At 39.2% G+C, this 22535-nt stretch overlaps 1 pseudogene; it reads left to right on the top strand.

Moving 5' to 3' along the window:
* LOC122564830 overlaps positions 1 to 22535 on the top strand; it is a 70021-nt pseudogene that overhangs the window by 712 nt on the left and 46774 nt on the right.

The following is a 22535-nucleotide window of genomic DNA, read 5'->3' as shown; positions in this document are numbered from 1 at the left end:
ATGGACGTGTTGTGCCACGTATTAAAGGTGATATAAATCACATTGGAGAAGTTATTATTTTCAACATTATTACAATAGTATGATGTAGTTTTCTCTAGAACGATGGTGAAAGCTTGCTATCATATGCTCACAGTACTCTGTACTCACAGAGGACACCAAACTGCCACAATATTTATTTTCCTACTCTAGTTAAATATGTGTTTGCTAATTCAATTATCTACTAATTAGTAATCCCACATTAATTGACTCTTTATATAGTGAAAGATTCTACCTACTGAAATGCTATCATGGCAAAAAGGGAATCTTTTAAAAAAAATTATACCCAAAACCACAGATTCTGACAATGCAGCACTCCCACAGAACTCCAATGAAGTGTCATGTTAGATTTCAATCTCAAATCCTGAACTAGGGTTTGTAACCAGAGGCAATAATCCTATAAATAATTTAAATCTGCACTATGTTTAATGGGATGGGATTGCTTCTGGGTGTGTTGCTGATTGGAATCTGGTTTCAGATCATGATGAGATAGTGTTGTGGTCAGTGTTTGGGCTAGTACTGGGGTGGACAGTTTTGTCAGGTAGGTCAATTGGTCAAAGTGGTTAACAAAACTGATGGGATTGTTAGCTGAGACACAGAGTTAAGAGCAGGGAGATTACTCTGGAATCATATAAAACTTTGGTTAGGCCACAGTATTGAAAAGTGGGGCACTGGAAAAGCACAGCAGGTCAGGCACCATCTGAGGAGCAGGAAAGTCAATGTTTCAGGCAGAAGCGCTTCATCAGGAACGTTATTCCTGATGAAGGGCTTATACTCAAAATGTCAACTCTCCTGGTCCTTGGATGCTGCCTGACCGGCTGTGCTTTTCCAGCGCCACACTTTTTGACTTGATTTCCAGCATCTGCAGTCCTCACTTTCTCCAAGGCCACAGTATTGTAAAGTATTGCATGCAGTTCTAAAATCCACATTATAGAAGCGATGTGATGGCACTGGAGGAAATTTATCAGGATATCACGGGTTTCAGAGTTTTATTATGAAGTAAAAATGGATAGACAAGGCTTATTTTCCTTGGAGCAAAGGAAGCTAAGGGGGGGATGTTATTGAGATGTATAAATTTATGAGGATTATAGATAGCAAGGTACTTTTTTCTCATGATGGAGGGATCAATGACTGGGAACATAGATTTAAGGGAAGGGGGCGGGAAGTTAGAGAGATTGAGAGGAAACTTTTTTCACTTTGAAAGTGGTAGGAATCTGGAACTCATTCTCTACAAGGAACGGTGAGGCAGAAATCGTCATGGCATGGTGGCTCAGTAGTTAGCACTGCTGCATCACAGCACCAGGGTTCCAGATTCGATTCCAGCCTCAGGCGACTGTCAGTGTGGAGTTTGCACATTCTCCCTGTGTCTGCGTGGGCTTCCTCCGGGTGCTCCGGTTTCCTCCCACAGTCCAAAGATGTGCAGGTCAGGTGAATTGGCCATGCTAAATTGCCCATTGTATTAGGTGCATTAGTCAGAGGGAAATGGGTTTCGGTGGGTTACTCTTCAGAGGAGAAAGTGAGGTCTGCAGATGCTGGAGATCAGAGATGGAAATGTGTTGCTGGAAAAGCGCAGCAGGTCAGGCAGCATCTAGGGAACAGGAGAATCGACGTTTCGGGCATTAGCCCTTCTTCAGGAGGGTCAGTGTGGACTTGTTGGGCCAAAGGGCCTGTTCCACGCTGTAGGGAATCTAATCTAATTTAAGAAGTATTTAATTTAATTTAAGAATTATTTAAGAAGTATAGCCTTGTGAAGGTGTACAAGGCTATAGGAAATTGAATTAAGATAGTTAGGTGCTGATTTTGACTAGCACAGACTCAATGGCACAAAGGGCCTTTTTCTCTCTGCTGTAAACATCTATGATGCTAGAACTGTTAATTAAATTCAGTTTTACACCAGACAATTCTCAGGATGGTCTTCACAGACCTTTGTCCATCTTACAAGAGATTGGGAGATTTTTCATTATGAAGTGGGAATTGTTTTGCCATTGGAAACCATAAAGATGAAAAATATTGCATTTTTAAGGGAAGATTAATATTGAAAACTAAGGATAATACTGGGAAAAGGGAGAGAGTAGGGCAATGGTATTTTGGATTGCAGTTGTGAAAATGATTCATCAAAGCACTTGTGTGTATGCAATCTACCAAAGTTCTTTTTCTGGTGTAAACATCTCTGATTCTATAATTAGCTGCTGTTCCAATCTGAACTGTAGAAAGGACATAAGTAGAATAGTCATTTTTGATCAAATTATTACAAAGTTTCTTTTACACAGTCTGCTACAAACACAATCTCCTGTAAAATTCATTCAGCCCTATCACTTGACAGAACTTTGAGGTCCTGTGCAAGATAAAAGCAAAATCAGACGGCTAGGGATGTAAACATATATCTGAAGTATGAATAAAGATTGGATCAGTTAGGATGATATTCAGTGAATTTAGAAAAATAAGGGAGATCTCATGGAAACCTGCAAAATTCTAACAGATCTAGACAGGGTAAATGCAGGAAGGATGTTCCTGATGACCAGGGAGTCCAGAAGCAAGGGCAACACTTTATGGCCATTCAGGACTGAGATGAGGAAACATTTCTTCGCTGTTGAGTCTTGGAATTCCCTGCATTCATTGTTTTCAAGAAGGAGTTGGATATTGTTTTTAGGGCTAAAAAGGTCAAAAGTTATGGGGCCAAAACCAGAACAGGATTGGATGATCAACCATGAGCATATTGAATGACAGAACAGGCTCAAGGGGCCGAATGGCCTACTCCTGCTCCTTTTTTTTATATTCACTCGTGGGGCTTGGGATCTTGGCTGGCCAGCAATTATTGGCCAACCCTAGTTGCCCTTGAGAAGCTGGTGCTGAGCTGCCATCTTAAACTGCTGCAGTCCATCTGCTAGAGGTTGACCCACAATGCCCTTAGAGAGGGAATTCCAGAATTTTGACCCATATATTTCCATGTCAACATTTGAGCACCACAAAAAGAACCGTGAATGTCAAAACCTAAAATAAAAATAATAGTTTCTGGAAATATTTAATATCTGAAGCATTAATGCTTTTTCTCCCTCCCCATGTGCTACTTGGCCTGTTGAGTATTTCCAGCATTTTCTGCATTTATAATTAAAAATTAATACAGTGCCAATATTCTGTCACAAAATCTTATTTTCCTTTTTAGCAAGTGCTGTGGTTAAGAAGGGCAATCTGTGAATAGATTAAAGGTTGACTGACTCACAGAGAGCAATGAATGCATCATGGGTTTTCACCTGATTGGCATGATGTGACGTGTGGAGTCCCACAGGGATCTCTGTTGGGTCCTCAACTTTTTACAATTTCAGTCAATGACTGAGATAAGGGAGCAAAGGTATGGTAGCTAAATTTGCAGATGACACCAAGATTGATAAGAAACTAGTTTGTAAAGGTGACAAAATTTGCAGACTGATATAGATAGGTTGACCGAGGGGCAGAACTCTGGCAGATGGAGTATAATGTTGGCAAATGTGAAGTTATTCACTTTGGCAGGAGGAATGCAAAACCAGAGTATTATTTAAATGAAGAATGACTGTAGAATTCCAAGGTGCTGAGAGATTCATTTGTTCTTGTGTATGAATCACAAAATATTAATATGCAGGTACAAGGAGGTGAATGGGATGTTATCCTTTATTCTGAGAGGAATTAAAGATAGAAGTTAAGATATTATGTTTCAGTTACATAGGACATAGATGAGACCAAGTCTCAAATACTGAGTACAATTATAGTCTCCTTACTTAAGGAAGGATGTAACTGCACTGAAGGCAATTCAGAGGTTTATTAGCCTGGAATGAGCAAGTTGTTTTATGAGGATAAGTTGGACAGGCTGGGCTTGATTCACTAGAGTTTAGAAGAGTCAGTTGGGATTGATTTGATTGAAGAGTGTGAGATCCTGAATGATCTTGACAAGCTGATTATGGAAAGGATGTTTCCTCCTGTCGGTAATTCCAGAAGTAGGGGCACAGTTTTAAAATTAGGCCTTGCCATTTTTGGACAGAGATTAGGAATTTTTTTTTTCTCTCAGAGGTAATACAGCTTTGGAACTCTCTGCCTAAAAAGCTGGTGGAGGTTCTGTGTAACAGAAGCATAACATCTTTACTTTGATCTTTAATTCCTCTCGTAGTAAAGGATAGCATCCCATTAGCTTTTGGTACACGCCATTCCTGCAAACTAATATTTTTAAGTCAGAGGTGGACAGTTTCTGGTTAGGTTAGGAGGTGGACAGGCTCTGGTTAGGTCAGGAAGTGGACAGGTTCTGTTTGGGTCAGGAAGTGGATAGGTTCTGATTAGATCAGGAGGTGGATACATTCTGGTTAGGTCAGGAGATTCAAGGGGCTTTTCGGTAGATAGGAGTGTGAAATTTGAAACACAAACAGATCAGTCATAAGCGTATTGACTGGCAGAGCAGACAGAGCCTGAATGGCCTATTTCTGTTCCTATTTCATATGTTTATAGAGTCATGGAGATGTACAGCATGGTTTATATGTTTGTCTGTAAGTGACTCACTCTGTTTGGAAGCTGAATAGTAAAGACTCTGGCTGGCACATCTGGGCCACAGTGTTGTACACTTTTCCCTGTTACTAGTTTTGCATTTAAGAGGCTCCCAACCCAAGGGAAAGGTGTCCCTATACATCTTGTGTCCGTGTCAAAAGAAAAATTGTGTTTGCGCCTGAAAACTAGCTATCTGAATCCAATTGGCTCTTTGTTTCAAAATTCTCAAATTTTAAAGATTTTCATAGTAACCACTGTAAATCTTCAATGTCTAATTTGCAATTTTCAGATTTTATTATTAATGAAATATTTTTGGAGGGCATAGGGTTAGGGTGAGAGGGGAAAGATATAAAAGAGACCAAAGGGGCAACTTTTTCACCCAGAGGGTGGTATGTGTATGGAATGAGCTGCCAGATGAAGTGGTGGAGGCTGTTACAATTACGACATTTAAAAAGCATCTAGATGGGTATATGAATAGGAAGGGTTTGGAGGGATATGGGCTGGGTGCTGGCAGGTGGGTCTAGATTGGGTTGGGATATCTGGTTGGCATGGACGGGTTGGATGGACGGGTTGGACCGAAGGATCGGTTTCTGTGCGGTACATCTCTATGATTTTATGACTCTATAATTTCCATTTTAAAAGTCATTTCAGTTATGTTTGCACCATTTGCATCCCAGTAGAATAATTCCCTCAGTAAATTTCTATTCTATAGGGAATGATCAATACACTCAGTACGAACAGAATAAAGGGAAATAAACATTAGTCATGAGAAAGCATTGACTTTACTGCTGCCCTAGGACCCTTTTGCACAAAAGTTTGATCAATTCTTTTAATGCCTCCTTATTTGGTTTGGTGTCTAGTTTTGTCTGAACATGCCTCTGAAGCAGTCCATGTCCAAATGCAGCAAAGTCTGGACAATATCTAAGTTTGGGCTGAGATGTTGCAAGTGTGACTCAAGTCACACAAGTGCCAACAATAGCCACCTCTAACAAGAGAGAATTAAACCATCACCCCTTGACATTCGATGACATCAACTATCCTACATTATCAACATCCTGGGGTTTACAATTGACCAGAAACTGAACTAGATTAGCCATATGAATACTGTGGACGTAAGATCTGGTTAGAGGAATCCCACAATGAGTAGCTCACCTGCTGACTTCCCAAAGCTTGCCCACCATCTACAAAGCACAAAGAATATGATGGAATACTCCTCATTTGCCTGGATGAGTCCAGCTCCAACAACACTCAAGAAGCTTGGCACTATCCAGGACAAAGCAGTCCACCTGATTGGCACCACATCCACATAATTCATTCCCTCCACCATCAATGGTCAGTTACAGCAGCATGTACCATCTATAAGATGCACAGCAGGAAATTACCAAAGTTCCATGGTTCCAAAGCACAACTTCCATCAAGAAGGACAAGGGCATCAAATACATAGGAACACCACCACCTGCAAGTTCCCCTCCAAACCACTTACCATCCTGTCTTGGAAATATATTATCAATGTCTTGGGTCAAAACCCTTGAAGTGTATCCCAAATGGCAGTTTAGTGGTTCAAGAAGGCAACTCACCACTACCTTCAAAAGGCCAACTAGGGATGGGCAATAAATGCTGGGCAATCAGTGAGACCCATATCCCATCAGTGAATAAAAAATATGTTTGTCCATTTTTCTATATTAATAAATATAAGTTCAATTGATGACGTAACATGCTAAAAGACTCATTCAGGTTACAGTGTTATTAATAAACTTGTGTTACACTTATTATGATTGTATAAGTTATTAAAAACTATCTTCAGTGAAAAAGAATTGTGCAAAATGTCTCTCATCCATGCTACATACAGTAATAAGATTAAATTATTTCCAGCATTTGTTTAATTTAACAGTGAACCATAATAGACAGTACACTGACAAATTATTTGTGTACATATAATTAAGAACAAAGATTTACTGCCAATCTCCATTTAACAGCCCTTAACTTCATTAAAAATAAAAGCATTTGGGAATTAACTTCAGTTTGTCCAATGATGTTAAGTGGCTCAATTCAATGACAACCTATCATTATGTTGTAAAACTATCTGTCATTCATATATAAGCATTCCAGCAGAAATGAATTATGTTTAAAAGTCAAACTTTAGCAAAGATTTAGAATTGATCATATACTTTTGAGTGAAAGAAATGTTTTTGTGCAAATTGCATGGATAGGGTACATCATCAAACAATTTGAGGCTTGGTGTGTGGGAAGGCTGATTACTAAAAATGTCAAGTAGCCCAGAATTCCACTGATAATTCAAATATCCAGCTCCTTGCAGTCAGGTTTCGGAAATTGTCATTACAACAGTAAATGAGAACTGAAAGCATAACTTTGACATTGAATTATAATGCTGGAGGTGTCGACCCGTAGATTCAGAATTCAACTGCACACATCCATTCGGGGTCTCTGCTGAGCTTATGAGAAGGCTGTCCGAGACTGCATGGAAAAGACAGCCTCAACAGAGCAACTGAGCGAACGCTCTTAGATGCTCAAAGCTGTAAGCAAGTATAGTGACAAGTTTCACATGCTGCCTGAGTTTGTGCTCTTGTTCCCACAGAGGGTCAGCTTGGATTTGTGCTTTCATGTTGTAGATAGACAATCAGGTCCAAGGGAAGCCATTTTCAAATGAATATTTCTCTTTTTGTGTCAACAATTATTTGATTTTAGCTTTCTTAAGTCAGTGATGTGTTCAGCTTTCATCGAAAGGAACAGTGCCTTTATAAAATATTAAAAATCACACAACACCAGGTTATAGTCCAACAGGTTTAATTGGAAGCACTAGCGTTTGGAGCGCTGCTCCTTGATCAGCCATCTAGCGCTTCCAATTAAACCTGTTGGACTATAACTTGGTGTTGTGTGATTTTTAACTTTGTGCATCCCAGTCCAACACCGGCATCTCCAAATCATTTATAAAATGTGTTTGGCAAAAGTATATTTTTAGTTAGATAAGCAGAAAGGCATGTGTTTTTTTGTCATTTTGATTTTCTTTAATGTCTCCTTACAGTTTCTGGAGTTGTTCTTTCCAAAAATGATTAGGTAGTGGTCTTTATGCACCCGAGATCAATTGTAAATCCAGAATCCACTTTTAAATCCATTTCAGGTCACCTTCCAACTATTCCAGCCAGAACAAGTTGGTTTCCAGATAAGGAACACGTTTTGTGGAGGTTTTTTGCTGTAAGAATTAATGCAGAAGCACTTGACTTGCATATATAGAACTGGAAAGAACTTTTTTCACAATTGTGTGTCAATTTTTTTTCTCACTTTTGCCGGATGATCTCAAATAAAGACACTGATTCTTTTATCCTGTTGACTGATATCAGTTTAACTTTTAGATGAATCTATTTGGGCCAATTTCTGCTTGAAAGTACCATATGCTGCAGGTACAAAGTGAAGTTCATGAGTCAGGTACAAACCCAATTAAAACAAGAAAAGCTCTATGAATGTGATATTCTTCAATCCGATCTTTAGAACTGTTTAAAGCTTTTGAAGACAGATTCTCTTGCTGATGTTCTTTTTATTGTATCGTGTAAAGTATTTCCTGCAAGGTCGTCTTGCCAGTTTCCAGGTTACAATAATTTCTTTCTTTCTCTCTATCCCTTCCTCACAACATAATTATGCCTTTAAAAAAATACTTTCAAAAGTATTAAGAAAATGAGAATACAGTTCTGGAAATATTGATTTTTCTTTTGCTTGGATCTCCTTACTTTCTTAATTTCAGTTCTTGAATTTAAAGTAAATTGCTTAAAATTTTGACTGTAGCTCTAAATTACTAAGGTTGAAGAGATGAGAGGGAGTAAAAAATCTTTCTGTATTTTATGCCTCAGGTTTCTTCCTCAGAATTTAAAACTACATTAAGGCAGACAGTGTGGACTTCAGTAAGGCGTTCGACAAGGTTCCCGGTGGGAGACTGGTTAGCAAGGTTAGATCTCACAGAATACAGGGAAAACTAGCTATTTGGGTACAGAACTGGCTCAAAGATAGAAGACAGAGGGTTGTGGTGGAGGGCTGTTTTTCAGACTGGAGGCCTGTGACCAATGGAGTGCCACAAGGATCGGTGCTGTGTCCTCTACTTTTTGCCATTTACATAAATTATTTGGATGCGAGCATAAGAGGTACAGTTAATAAGTTTGCAGATGACACCAAAATTGGAGGTGTAGTGGACAGCAAAGAGAGTTACCTCAGATTACAACAGGATCTGGACCAGATGGGCCAATGGGCTGAGAAGTGGCAGATGGAGTTTAATTCAGATAAATGCAAATTTTGGGAAAGCAAATCTTAGCAGGACTTATACACTTAATGGTAAGGTCCTAAGGAGTGTTGCTGAACAAAGAGACCTTGGAATGCAGGTTCATAGCTCCTTGAAAGCAGAGTCGCAAGGATTTGAGCTACAGGGAGAGGCTGAAAAGGCTGGGGCTGTTTTCCCTGAAGCATCGGAGGCTGAGGGATGACCTTATAGAGGTTTACAAAATTATGAGGGGTGTGGATAAGATAAATAAACAAAGTCTTTTCCCTGGGGGTGGGAGAGTCCAAAACAAAAGGGCATAGGGTTAGGGTGAGAGGGGAAAGATATACAAGAGATCTAAGGGGCAATTTCTTCACACAGAGGGTGGTACATGTATGGAATGAGCCGCCAAAGGAAGTGGTGGAGGCTGGTACAATAGCAACATTTAAAAGTCATTTGGATGTGTATATGAATAAGAAGGGTTTGGAGGGATATGGGCCGGGTGCTGGCAGGTGGGACCAGATTGGGTTGGGACATCTGGTCGACATGGACAAGTTGGACTGAAGGGTCTGTTTCCATGCTGTACATCTCTATGACTCTATGACTCTACAGGTTATAGTAATTTACAAATACAATACACAAACTAACAAGTCAGTCAGTACGCACAATTAGAAGAAAGACTGTTTTATTTTTGTAGAGAACTTTCGTGCGCATGTTACTTGAAATAATTTTAGGAATGATGCAGATATTATCCTAGACAGGCCTCTGATAACTTCTATCTACCTGTCTTTGCCAGTATATTTGTGAAGAGAAGAATTGGTGTATTTCTGCAGAGGTCTGTTGCATTATGTGTCTGAAAGGGTTAATGGTAAGGACTGCCATAAGCACCACATGCTATGATTATGTCAGACAAACAAATGAATCAGGAACAGAAGTAGATAATTTAACCCCTCCTTCAGATCTTTTCGTGTTTCACAAGAGGAAACAAATTTTCCATGTCTGCCTTGTCAAGACCCTTCAGGAGTGTGTACATTTCAATCAAATCGTCCCTCACTCTTTTAAACTCCAGTGGAAATAAGCCCACCTGTTCAAACAATTCTCACAAGACAATTCACTCATTTCAGGTATCATTCTGTACACAGGTTTCAAGATATAGTCTCATCAATGTCCTCTATAACTGAAGCATATCATTGTTACTTTTATGTTCAATTACTTTCAAAATAAAGCATGACATTAGCCTTTTCATTCTGTGCTGTCCCTGCATAGTCATAATTTGTGACGCATGCACCTGAACACTTAAATCCTACTGAACTTTGGAATTCTGCAGTTATTCTCCATTTTGAGTACTACTGTACTTTTTTTATTTTTCATGCCAAAATGAATAGCTTTATATTTCCCCACATCTGTTAGGCTTTTGCCTACTCACTTAACCTACCTATAGCCTTCTGCCACTTCTTCATCTCTTCTTTTTAACATACTTTTCTACCTATCTTGGTGTCATTTGTGAATGTATCTCCCATATCTTTTCACCCCTTCCCTAAATCTTAGATGCAAATTGGAAAAAGATAATGCCCCAACACATGCAGAGATCCCTGTGCAGTTGTCACATCCTGTTGCCAGAACAGAGACCATCTTATGCATATGTTCTATTTTTGGCCAGCCAGCCAATCCTCTATCCATGACAGTATGTTACTCACTATATTGTGAACATTAATTTTCTGCAATAACCTCTGATGTGGCATCTTATGAGATGCCTTCTGAAAATCCAAGTGCAGTTACTCCACACATGGTGTTCTCCTTTATCTGTATGTAAGAATGCAAGTGATAGTGGGTCATGTCTTTTGGTGGCTAGTTGGTGTTGGTGTATCCTGGTGGCTAGTTTCCTGCCTGTCTATCCAATGTAATGTTTATTACAGTCCTTGAAGGGTATTTGTAAATGACATTCGATTTGCTGGTTGTTTGTATAGGGTCCTTTGGGTTCATCAGCCACTATTTGGATCTGTTGGTGGGTTTGTGGGCTACCATGGTGCCATGGGGTCTGAGTAGTCTGAAAATCATTTTCAAGATGTCTTTGATGTAAGGTGGTGTGGCTGGGGTTTCTGGGCCTGTTGTGTCTACTTGTTTGGGTTTGTTGTTGAGAAATCAGCAGACTGTGTTTGTTGGGTACCCATTCTTCCAGAATATGCTGTGTAGGTATTTTTCTTCTGCTGTTTGCAGTTCCTGGGTGCTGTGGTGTGTGGTGACTCGTTGGACTCATGTCCTGTTGCAGCTCAGTTTGTGGGTGTTGGAATGACTGCTTCTGTAGTTGAGTATTTAGGAACCAAGGACACAAACACCAGACAGCACCAACTTCATCAGCAAAGACAACATCCTCAAGCTAGTAGACCTGTGCCTCACCATCCACTTTATATTTAATAACAAGACCTACAATCAATGGAACATCATGGGATCACCAATATTAGGGTTCCCAGCAGAAGCAGTAATGCACAGGCTCAAACATGTAACTCCTTTGAAGAACTCCAATAAATTGGTATGAACATGATATTCTTTTGATGAATCAATGATGACTCTTCCCTATTGGTTTTCTAAGTGTGCGGCTATAAACTCTAAAATTATCAATTCCAACACTTCCTGCACAATACAGCATATTAACTTGTGGACAGAGTAGCTTAGGATTCAAAAAAAGCAAGACCTAACATCTGTGTCCTCCTCAAACTCTCCATGAAAATGTTTTTCATATCAATATAACTTGTAACTATTTGCGAACATGCAATGACCTATATCTTGTTAACTACAAGAGATTCCGCTAGTTAGACCAAGTTGTGCTTTTTTTCCCATACTTGACCAAACAGTCTGTGGTTTGCTACATTGAAACAGGAGGTGGGGGGGGAACATCACCTTCATTACAAACAACTCATGTACTGTAGTGAGCTGACATTCCTTTTACAACATGTTAGGCAGCAGTACAGATTTGCTTTGACTGCTCAGACAACACATGGCGAGCAATGGTGTTCAATCTTTAAACTCAGATTTAAGTCTCCAATCTAGTCAGCAGCAGGGAAGAATTGAAGATTTAAGAACCTTGCAGAAGAAACTCATGTGGTAACCTTTATCAAGAGAGAATACTGCAAGATTGGTAAAAGTCTTTCAAACCTGACAAGCAATGCTCCACAACAGGAGAGTTAACAACTCCCGAGAGAAGAGGAATTGGTAACTGCAGAACAGTTATAGGCTTCATTGTGAGGCTGTAGTGTGTGGGAGCACGACCATGTCAGAGTTTGGTGGTAAATGAACAGACATTGGAGGGTCCATGAATAAAGCTTAAAATCCTACATGGGCTGGGAAAACCTTTAACAGAGGAGTCATCCAGGGTGGAAAAGAAGAGAAGGTAAAAATAGTGTAATTCCTAGATCAAACGTGACTGCCATAGAAAGCAAGCACCATAAGACACAGATACAGAAGTAAAAGGTCATGAAAGGAAAATTAGTCAAGGTCACAGGGGGTCATTACAAAGCCATGCAATTAAGCAATAACTCTGGGGAGATTAAAAGTCTAAACAGACTTAGTATAATGGGAACAATAAATTGGGGAGACTTTATTCAGGCCATGAAAAGGCTGGAGATCTTCAGAAAAGCTGCAAAGAAGGAAGAAATCATTTACTTAAATTGCAAGGAACAGGAATCATTCAGTAGAATACTGTTTGAAGTTTTTATTAAGGCTGCAATCAGCATGATTGACACAGTGAAGCTGCAAAAAAAAGGAGGACTCTCCCATTTTAACCATGCAGAGTAGAAATTCTCTGTCTCAGCTGTAAGAAGGTAGGAATCCTTCATTTTTAGCTGCTACACATAGGGAAACTCTCCAGTTCAGACCTAGGAGCAACTGGACTGCTATTATAGCAAAATGCAATTCTGATAAGCAATTAAAACATATAGTCACATTAGAAAGACATGGTACATTTTGGCAAGAAGAGTCAGTTTCAGCAATGGGTCAATTAAGCTAATGTCCTTTAAGATAAGAAATCTGCTGTCCTTACCTAGTCTGGCCCACGTACAACTTCAGGCCAAGGTTGATGTGGTTGACCCTAATCATTATCTGAGCTAGGCTGGCAAGTCTCTGACTGTATCAAACCACTGCCAAGTCTAGAGAAAGGAGTAAAACTGCATGGGCCACCCAACAGCAAAACTAAGCATTGGAAACAACAATAAGAAATACATCTCTTCCATCTTGTGAAGTCCTCTTTCGTAATTTCTGGAGACATGTGTGTGAATTGCAAGAGCTGTCACACAGATTAGTCAAGCAACTATCTAACAAAGTCATACTCACAGGATCGAACTGTAAAGTTACAACTTTGATGAGAGGTGATGTTGGATATCAAACCCCATTATTCCGCGTCATACCAAAAATATAAATGACTTGTAAACCACCAAAATGGTAATATGTTTCCCAAAGTTGTTGTTATCAAGAACAAAAGAGATCAGGTTTCTTCAATGAACTTAGAAGTAACACATGTATTAAAGGTTCAACCTACTTATGCCCCTTGATTAATTATATCTACAGGCTATGAAAGTTCCACTGAATAAACACTCTAGCTCGTATCTCACTAGGGAGGTCATCTAGTCACTCAGCTTATCTCACATGATTTCTTGGAAAAGCCTGTTTTTACTCACTGTTCCAAATGACTTTCTGCCCCTTTCTGAAAAAAAAAATCAGACTTCACAACACTGAAAACCAAAAATTTGTTGACCTGTACTTTAGAATCCAAGTTCTCAAATAAAATAATATATCATAAGCTTGCATCATTAACCTGTTATAGGTTACTAACACACAATAAACTCTATCTCGTCAACTACAAGAGATACTTCGAGTGAGATCAGAAAATTATTGTCCTTGGCCACCATAGACCAAACAAATCCTGTCATTTCCTATATTTGAAAAGGACATTGGCAGCAATCTTCATCATGAGTAGCAGCTCTTACAGTGCAGTGAGCACATGTGCCCATATCAAATGTCTTTCTTCTGCTTCCAAACAGCACAAACTTTATTGCTTTCTACTGAAGTACATCATGCAAATTCTATGACTAATACAAATTTTGGGGAGAAGGGGTTAAGATACCCTAACGCACCCAATATCAATCCCAGTAAAGATTTATTCAGTATATTGTTCACTCATAAATACCACTGTGTTAATGTAGTACATGCTACAGTCAAGCAGAAACCATCCAAAACAGACTCATTTAGAAGTTAGAATGTTAAACCATCCAAAACAGACTCATTTAGAATTAGAATGTTATTGATCAACAGGGTAAGTAAACTCAGTGATTTGAGCACCTGTAAGAATAGCAAAGTTCAATCATGGTCATAATAGTGAGAAAAGTATAAACTAAAATATTAAACAGCTGTAAAGAAAATCATTCTTTCCCATTCTATACAGAACTGATGAAACGCAAACCATTTCCCCATCATCAATCATAGCATTAGTTTCAGATCATGGAATGTCTTTTAACAAATTGAAGCATATTTGATCTTTGACTACTGCTGGGAGATCTTCTCATCCCTCAGACAGGGAGAAATGCAGGTATAAACAAATGGTCTGAGTCAGGTCAGATTTTGGAATATTTCAAACCCCTTCAGTTCTTGTTAACTCTCACATCAGTATGGCATGACCCTCTCTTCTTGTAGGGGAGCTAATGTTCAAACAGGTGCCTATTCCTCTCCCTCTCTGAAAAACACTTAAAAACAAGTACAGGTATATCTGAATCTCACAATTGTTGTAATTATTCTGCTCATGATAATTTGCATTGTATGTGAATGGTATGAAAATAAATGTATTCCTTCAGAAATCTGATTTGCACAGGTAGTTTGCAGGAATCGTTCATGCTATCTCCTAACAATTGAAAATCTATGGGCCATATTAGTCCAAGCCATTAGTTTGTCAGTAGTACTTAAGTCTGAGGCTAGTTACAGTGGACAAGATTGTTATCTATCCTCTCAAGCAGCTGGATAGGGCAGGAGATAAATTAATTGAAAGGAAAAGCAGCTAGAGAATATGAAATATGATAAAACATAAATTTGTAGGTAATCATATTAACATGAAGATAATAGCAGTCTGATTCAAATCATACTCACCTCCCTGTATTTGAGATCTTAATTATGACCTTAAGATCAGAGCTTCAGATACCATATGGAAGCTGCATTGCGGAGGTCAGATTTTGATCCAGGGTCAGGTCTGCATGAGAACAAACCAGCAGTAAGCTTATGGAGAATTACTCAGTAGATCAACTATCTTCTCTTATACCATGCATCACACTATTCCCTGTCTGCTTGCCAGCAGCTGATGTGCATTGCAATTTTTGCCTTTTGATCTATTACATTTTTGTACATTTAAATAGACAATAAACAAACCAGATCCACTGGAGCAGCTTTGGTCAGTCTCTGAAAAGCTGAAAATGTGTTGCTGGAAAAGCGCAGCAGGTCAGGCAGCATCCAAGGAACAGGAGAATCGACGTTTCGGGCATAAGCCCTTCTTCAGGAAGTCGATTCTCCTGTTCCTTTGATGCTGCCTGACCTGCTGCGCTTTTCCAGCAACACATTTTCAGCTCTGATCTCTAGCATCTGCAGTCCTCACTTTCTCCTCAGTCTCTGAAAACACTGTTTCTGAAAACATAAAGCTGGGACTCATTTCCATTATAGTCAGAGAAAAAATGTAAGTTACATTATTTGCAACTTCATGTGCGAGGGGCTTTGCAATGAAAAGAAAAAAGAACTTGCACTTGTATAACCTTTCACAATCTAAGATAGCTCCTGTACAACCACAGCCAATAAAGAACATCTGGAAGTGTACATTCTTACAGTGCAGAGACACCTGGCAGCCAAAATGTAAGATCTCACAAGTAACAAATTAATACATGAACAGATAATCTCTTTTTAATGATGGTGGTTGAAGGTTTATTGCACTTCGAAACGTCAAGATAACTCTTTGTCCTTCAAAAGGTATCATGACATCTAAGACAGCAGACAGAACATTGGTTTAAAATTTCAACTGAACAATTATAACTCTGTGTAGCATTCCTTCAGTAGCAATTGTGTGCTCTGTCTTCTGTTCTGAGATTTGACCCATACCAGGTACAAAAGTCTCTTTGGTCAGGATTGTTAATTAGGAGCAGGAGCAGCATAGTGCTCCTCAATGGTATGTTAGTGAAGCCAAGAACCCTCTGGCCTTCAATTAATGTTCTGTTAAGCTCCTTGAGGAGCTTATTAATGGACCAGGAAGGCCAGCAACTTTCAATTTGCAACCTACCTAATCTCACCAATCTGATGTCTGTTATGGCACAGAATCTGCTGTGTTCAATGCTAGGAGTAATTAATTACATTTCAATGAGAAAGAAAATTGCCACAAAGTGTTTTTTTGTGATATAGGTTTTGGTACCTTACAGTTGGCTGTTTGGTCACCTCTCTGTGCAGTTAGGCCATTAAATGTTTTGCCTACTCTCTGCTAGCAGCAGGCCCCATCATGGCTGCCATCTAACTTTGACAATCATTCTCATCAGCATGTTCACACACAATGGCAGTAAGTAGAATCATAGAAACTAGGAGCACAGGTAGACAGTTTAGGCTGTCAAATCTGCTCTATCATTCAATATGATCATGGCTGATTCTCTATCTCAATGCCATCTTATCTCTTTCCCTCCACACCCTTTAATACCTTTCAAATCCAAAAATTTAACAATCTCTTTCTTGAACATTCTCTACAACCCAATCTCCACAGCCTACTGTATTAGCGAATTCCACAGGTTGACCACCCAGATCCCTTAGTACATTCACATTTCCCAATGTATTACCATTTAAACATTGCTTTCTGTACATCATACCAATGTGTATAACGTCATATTTATCCACATTATACTACATCTGTTATGTGTTTAACCACATACTCTATTTGTCTAGATAACCCTGAAGTCTCCTTGCATCCTACTCACAACTCCCAATCCCATCTAGTTTAGTGTCATCAACATATTTGGAAATGTTGCATTTGATTCCCTCATTCAGGCCATATATATATACACCATGAATAGCTGGGGTCCCAGACTAACCACAGTTGCAGTACACCCCTAGTCACCACACACCACCTGGAAAAAGATCCATTTATGCCTACTCTGTTTCCAATCTGTCAACCAATTCTTGATACATGCCACTATATTACCCCAATCCCATGTACTTTAATTTTGCCTACAAGCCTTTTATGTGGGACCTAATCAAAAGCCTTCTCAAAATCAAAATACATCATACTCACTTGTCTCCCTTTTCTATTCTAATAATTACATCCTCAGAAAACATCTGGAAATTAGTTAAGCATGATTTCCCTTTTATAAAGCTATGCTGACTTCATCCAGTGCTTTGCAAGTGTTCTGTTGTCACATCACGATCATATTCCCACGACTGATATTAGGGTAACTGTCCCATATTTCTCTTTATTTTCTCTCTCATTCCTTTGTTTAAATATTGAGGTTACATTTGCCACATTCCAATCTGGAGAACCTGATCCAGAGTCTATAGAATATTGAATGAAGATCACCAACACATCTAATGTTTCCAAAACCACATCCTTTATTACTCTGGGAATAGATTAAGGAAAAGCAATGTGTGAGTGCCACTTAGAAATTGGCTGGGTGTAGGATTCTTAACATGAATTGAAAATCCGTCCCTTTAATGCTCTATTGGCCTATTGTTCAAGCCAACACTCCTTCCAGCCCCTGCAGATTGACAGGAGCACGCTCACATGTATCAGATTTTCTTATCTACTAACTATTTTCTTATACTATTAACATGACACAGATATTTCTCAGTTTAGGGGCCTTTGCCAGAAAAAGAGAGGAGAGTTGAATGTGAGTGTGCATGTTTTACCACAACAATTTACCACAACATGTGAGTGTGCAGGTCTATCTAACTACTCCTAGAAAGCAAAGGTTGAAAGATCCAAAGGGTAATTTGTAAGATATTTCCATTTTCCTTTTAAGCTGCTGCATCATGTTCCTGGGACCACACATATCCCCTTTATAGTGCAGGCATAAGTTTACTAACCTACTAAATGTAAATCCACCAATGTTACACCCAAACTGGGAATAGTTCACATCTACATTGGATGCCTAAAATAGAATATTCCCTATTCTCTGCTCTAACATCCTAATGATCACAGACACAAAAAATGTCACCGTTTTTTAAAAGTAGGTTTAAATTTAGTCCAATCATTGAAGAACTATCCTCTCTTTGTCTGCTCTTGTCTGCAGCCTATTTGTCTTGTTCTCTTCGTTCTTCAGCTTTCACAGCTTTTTCAGCCTCTCTGAAACCAGCCATTCAGATGCACTGGAGAGTGTAGAGACCAAGTGATCCACACCTTGGTTATGCCATCTATTCTTGGAGGCCTTCACAAAGGACAATGGAATGACCTAGTGGTGTTATTGATAGACAATTAATCCAGAGACCCCAGGTAATGTTATGTGGACCTAGATTCAAATTCTGCTACAGTAGATGGTGGAATTTGAATTCAGTAAAAATCTGGAAATAAGAATATAATGATGACAATGAAACCATTGTCAATTGTTGTGGGAAAAATCGATCTGCATCACTAGAGTCATAGAGATGTACAGCATGGAAACAGACCCTTCGGTCCAACCTGTCCAGACCAACCAGATATCCCAACCCAATCTAGTCCCACCTGCCAGCACCCGGCCCATATCCCTCCAAACCCTTCTTACTCATGTACCCATCCAAATGCCTCTTAATGTCCTTTAGGGAAGAAACGTGACTCCAAACTCACAGCAATGTGGTTGACCTTTAACTGTCCTCTGTGCAATTAGAGATGGATAATGAATGCTGGCCTGGCCATATTCTATAAATGAGTGAAAAAAAACAGCCAAACTGGAATCATGAATTCACAGCTTGGGTATTAATGTGTAGGATCATCTACTTACTGATGGAAAATGAAAGATCACACCCTGACTGCTTACCGTGCATGCCTTATGCTTCAAAATCTGATTTGTTCTAAAGTCTGTATGTGCACCAACTTGTGCAACACAACATGATACTTGATTTTTTGAAAAATCCAACACAAGTGGAGTACAGCTGATATTAGGTAACTATGATTGCCAGCAACGTGTAAACTAAACTAACAAAGTCTTCCAGAATAAGTTAATAGATTTGATAAATAGTTGGTGTGCAAATGGAACACCCTACAATAGAGTTTTTTTAATCAGATATCTTGCATTCTCTTTACCAATTGGCTACAGCTTTCCTGTTTGTCGTCAACGCAACCAAAGAATGTGATATGCAGCAATACCTGGTACTGAGGTTTGAGAAATTCTACCTCTTGAAAGTGTCAGTGAAGAATTAAAGGTTTGCCTCTGCAAACTAACAGCTCAGGCTTGATAACGCTGACCAGCAGTGTTTGACCTGCCCATCCTCCCTCAGTAATAAGAAACTTTTATCTTGCCCCCACAAAAATGTGAAGTTATTGAAGTTTGCCATGAATGACAACAATTTTGATTCTTTTTGTGTTAAAAGAGCTTCATCAGCTTCCACAAGCACTTTGTTATCTCTTCACCCACGCAGAGGAAATTACCATATTGGAGAGGATTTGTTGACCTGATCTACATTGCACTAATAATAGCTTTGAGCAGCTCTACTCAACACAGGAATACATCATGCTGTAAATTGCCAATTAGTGAAACAATTAACATCAGAATAAGAAAATGCTTAAACTTCAGTATTCTGTACTCTGATGACCAATTTTACATTTGAAAACATTTATATAAAGAGCAATTATAAGGCTGTTCCAAATGTGTAAATGGCTTTTTAAAAAAGATACCATTAAATAGCAACCAAAACTGCATAGTAAGTTAATAATCCAGCAGGGAAACCAACATCAGCTTCACAAATGGATGATGAGGAATGTTTAAAAACTGGTTAGTGAGCAAACATTTTCCCACTGTCTTATAGCTGTACTGCCCTGTGACTGAGTAAGCTGACAGTAGGAATAACTTCTCAAAACAAATCAGACAACAAAATCACTTGTAAGTTTTGCAGAAAAAAAAGAAACCTTGCAAATAATTTTAAAAAGCAATATAATTTTTGCATTGACTTTTCTTTGGATTGTTGTTCCTACATGTCTCTTCTTTTTCTACTGATGGGACTGACCATTGCTAGAAATGATTCCTCAGGCAAGCCAGCCCTCAAGGGTTCTGTCCTTTGACTGTCCTCATTTTCTTCAAGACCTTTCAATGTTTCCTACCTTCTCTGTTCCTCACTCCCGTCGGTCCTCAAATTTGTCTCACTCACCTTTATCCCACTCCCGCATGTGACAGTCTCTGTGGTTTACTGAAAATCAGATCGAACTGATTCAGATGTGACTCATTTCCCTTCACCCTCAAGTGCTTGCAGTCAATGGAATTTTGACATAATTTGCTATCAGAGGTTTTGTGAAGAAAAGAAAACAATGTGCAACAATTGAGCGATGTAGTTTTAGGCAAAAAGAAACAACTGGTTTCAAGCCAATGATCATGGGACGGCACTATAGGTCAGTGGTTAGCACTGCTGCCTCACAGCATCAGAATCCCCCGGTTCAATTCCAGCCTCGGGTGACTGTCTGTGTGGAGTTTGCACGTTCTCCCCATGTCTGCATGGGCTTCCTCTGGGTTTTCCAGTTTCCTCCCACAGTCCAAAGATGTGCAGGTCAGGAGAATTGGCAATGCTAAATTGCCCATAATGTTAGATGCATTAGTCAGGAGTAAATATAGGGTAGGGAAATGGGTCTGGGTGGGTTACTCTTTGCAGGGTGGTGTGGATTTGTTGGGCCAAAGGGCCTGTTTTTACACCGTAGTGAATCTAATCTAACTCCATGAGATTTAATCAGGACTAATTCAGGTGATGAGGTTTACTAGATTGTACCAAAGGTCAGTGACTTTGGTTTTTTTTGGATAGACAAGAGAAGCTATAGCTCTTTTCCTTGGAGCAGACAAAGTTAAGAAAAGTTTTAATAGGGGCGTTAGTGTACATAAGGGGAAACTGTTCCCATTGGCAGAAGGGTAGGTAACCAGGGTTTAAAATGATTGTCAAAGGAACAAGAGGCAACATAAATAAACAGCAGTATGTTGTTGTGATCCGGAATGCACTATCTGAAAGGCTAATGGCATCCAAGTCATTAGTAACATTCAATAGCAAAATGGATAAATTCATGAGAAAAGAAACCCATGGTTATGGGGAAGGAATTGGGGATTGGGATTCATTGGAGAGCTCAATCAAAAAGCAGGCATAGCCTGGATGGAGCAGAAGGCTTTGTCCCGGGTTCAATAACTTTTGGACAAAGCCAGAGATAACCTGACATGCTTAAGAAAAGGATCAAATTCTTCAATGAAGTGTGAATCCCTTGGAGGGTGTGCTTTCTAATTTATTTGTTTTATATCTAAATTCAACTGTGTTACACCCATTTTGCAAGCATATTTTCGCTTTTTCTCCTTAAATCCCCTCCGGGGACATGCCTCTGTCTAATATCCATGTCCTTTGTGTGTGAGCCTAGGCAATGAGTGCCAGCAGACAACTCAGTGGTGGGTGCTTTAAGAGCTACCAAGTGTGGGCTTTGATAACAACTGTGAAGCTAACCCTTGCCAATCCTTGTGGCATCCCAACTAACTCTTGGCTGACCGGGAACTGAAACGAGAACCTTTCCAATGTTTATTGTTTGGCACCAAATCCAGTTCACATTACTTACTAACAAATATGGGTTCGCATATATTACACTACAGAGCCAATTTGTATGTTTAAATAACCAGTTTTGATCAAAGTTCATAAACGGGGTTCCTAAATTACTCTTGCTGAGGATGCTCTTCATTTTACATTGTGATTTTATTTTAAAGCACCAAATTGTATAATTATCTTAACGCTCTATTACAAGTGACCATGAACTTAATGAAACGAGTTGATATTGTAGAAATTTTTAGCTGCTTCCTGGTGGAGATGCTGACAATAATGTAAATCACAAAGGCTGCTAATAACACTGTAGTGATGAGCCAGCATGTCATCCGCTTGAGTGAAGGGTAACAATTGTACGAAGACCCAAGGATCACTTGACCTATTGTGAGCTTCCTCATTGCATCATGAAGCCAACTGGAAAATTCACTGTTGCCAGTTATCTTAATGGAAGCAAACAATTTCTGCTCTAACGACATGCAACACTGATAATTGTTTCAATTGCTACTTAAGAATTTTGGGTTTGGTTTGTTTTGAATGCAACAGTTTGTTCTTGTTCTTTTCTGTTGCCAGGGAAGGGATTGATCCATCGACTGTTACTATTTTGTTCTATTCTGCATATCCTTAAGTCAATTCTTCAGGCAAATCGTCAACCAATCAAAATCTTTAGGTTATATTGTACCATCTATTAAAGAATATTTGAGGGTATTGTACTGGTTCCACGCATTTCTAATTTTTTTATTTCTGTTTATTCTGAAGTTAAATTTGTTTCTACATATTTCATTGCTTCTGCAGTGTGTATATTTTGAGAATAAAATATTACAGCGCCAGAATATCTCTCTGCCTCTTTGCTGATTTGATGCTGGGGGAGTCAGCACTGGAGAGTAATCGCAGGAACATATTTTCAAGTATCACTGCCCACTTATCTCCTCAATGTGTATACCAGCATCATTACTTTCTGTCACTACTACCCTGACAATACTTGATTAAG

This window comes from Chiloscyllium plagiosum, chromosome 30 (genome assembly GCF_004010195.1).
Source record: "Chiloscyllium plagiosum isolate BGI_BamShark_2017 chromosome 30, ASM401019v2, whole genome shotgun sequence".
NCBI classification, from domain to species: Eukaryota; Metazoa; Chordata; class Chondrichthyes; order Orectolobiformes; family Hemiscylliidae; genus Chiloscyllium; species Chiloscyllium plagiosum.
This window is presented reverse-complemented; position numbering and strand designations above follow the sequence as displayed.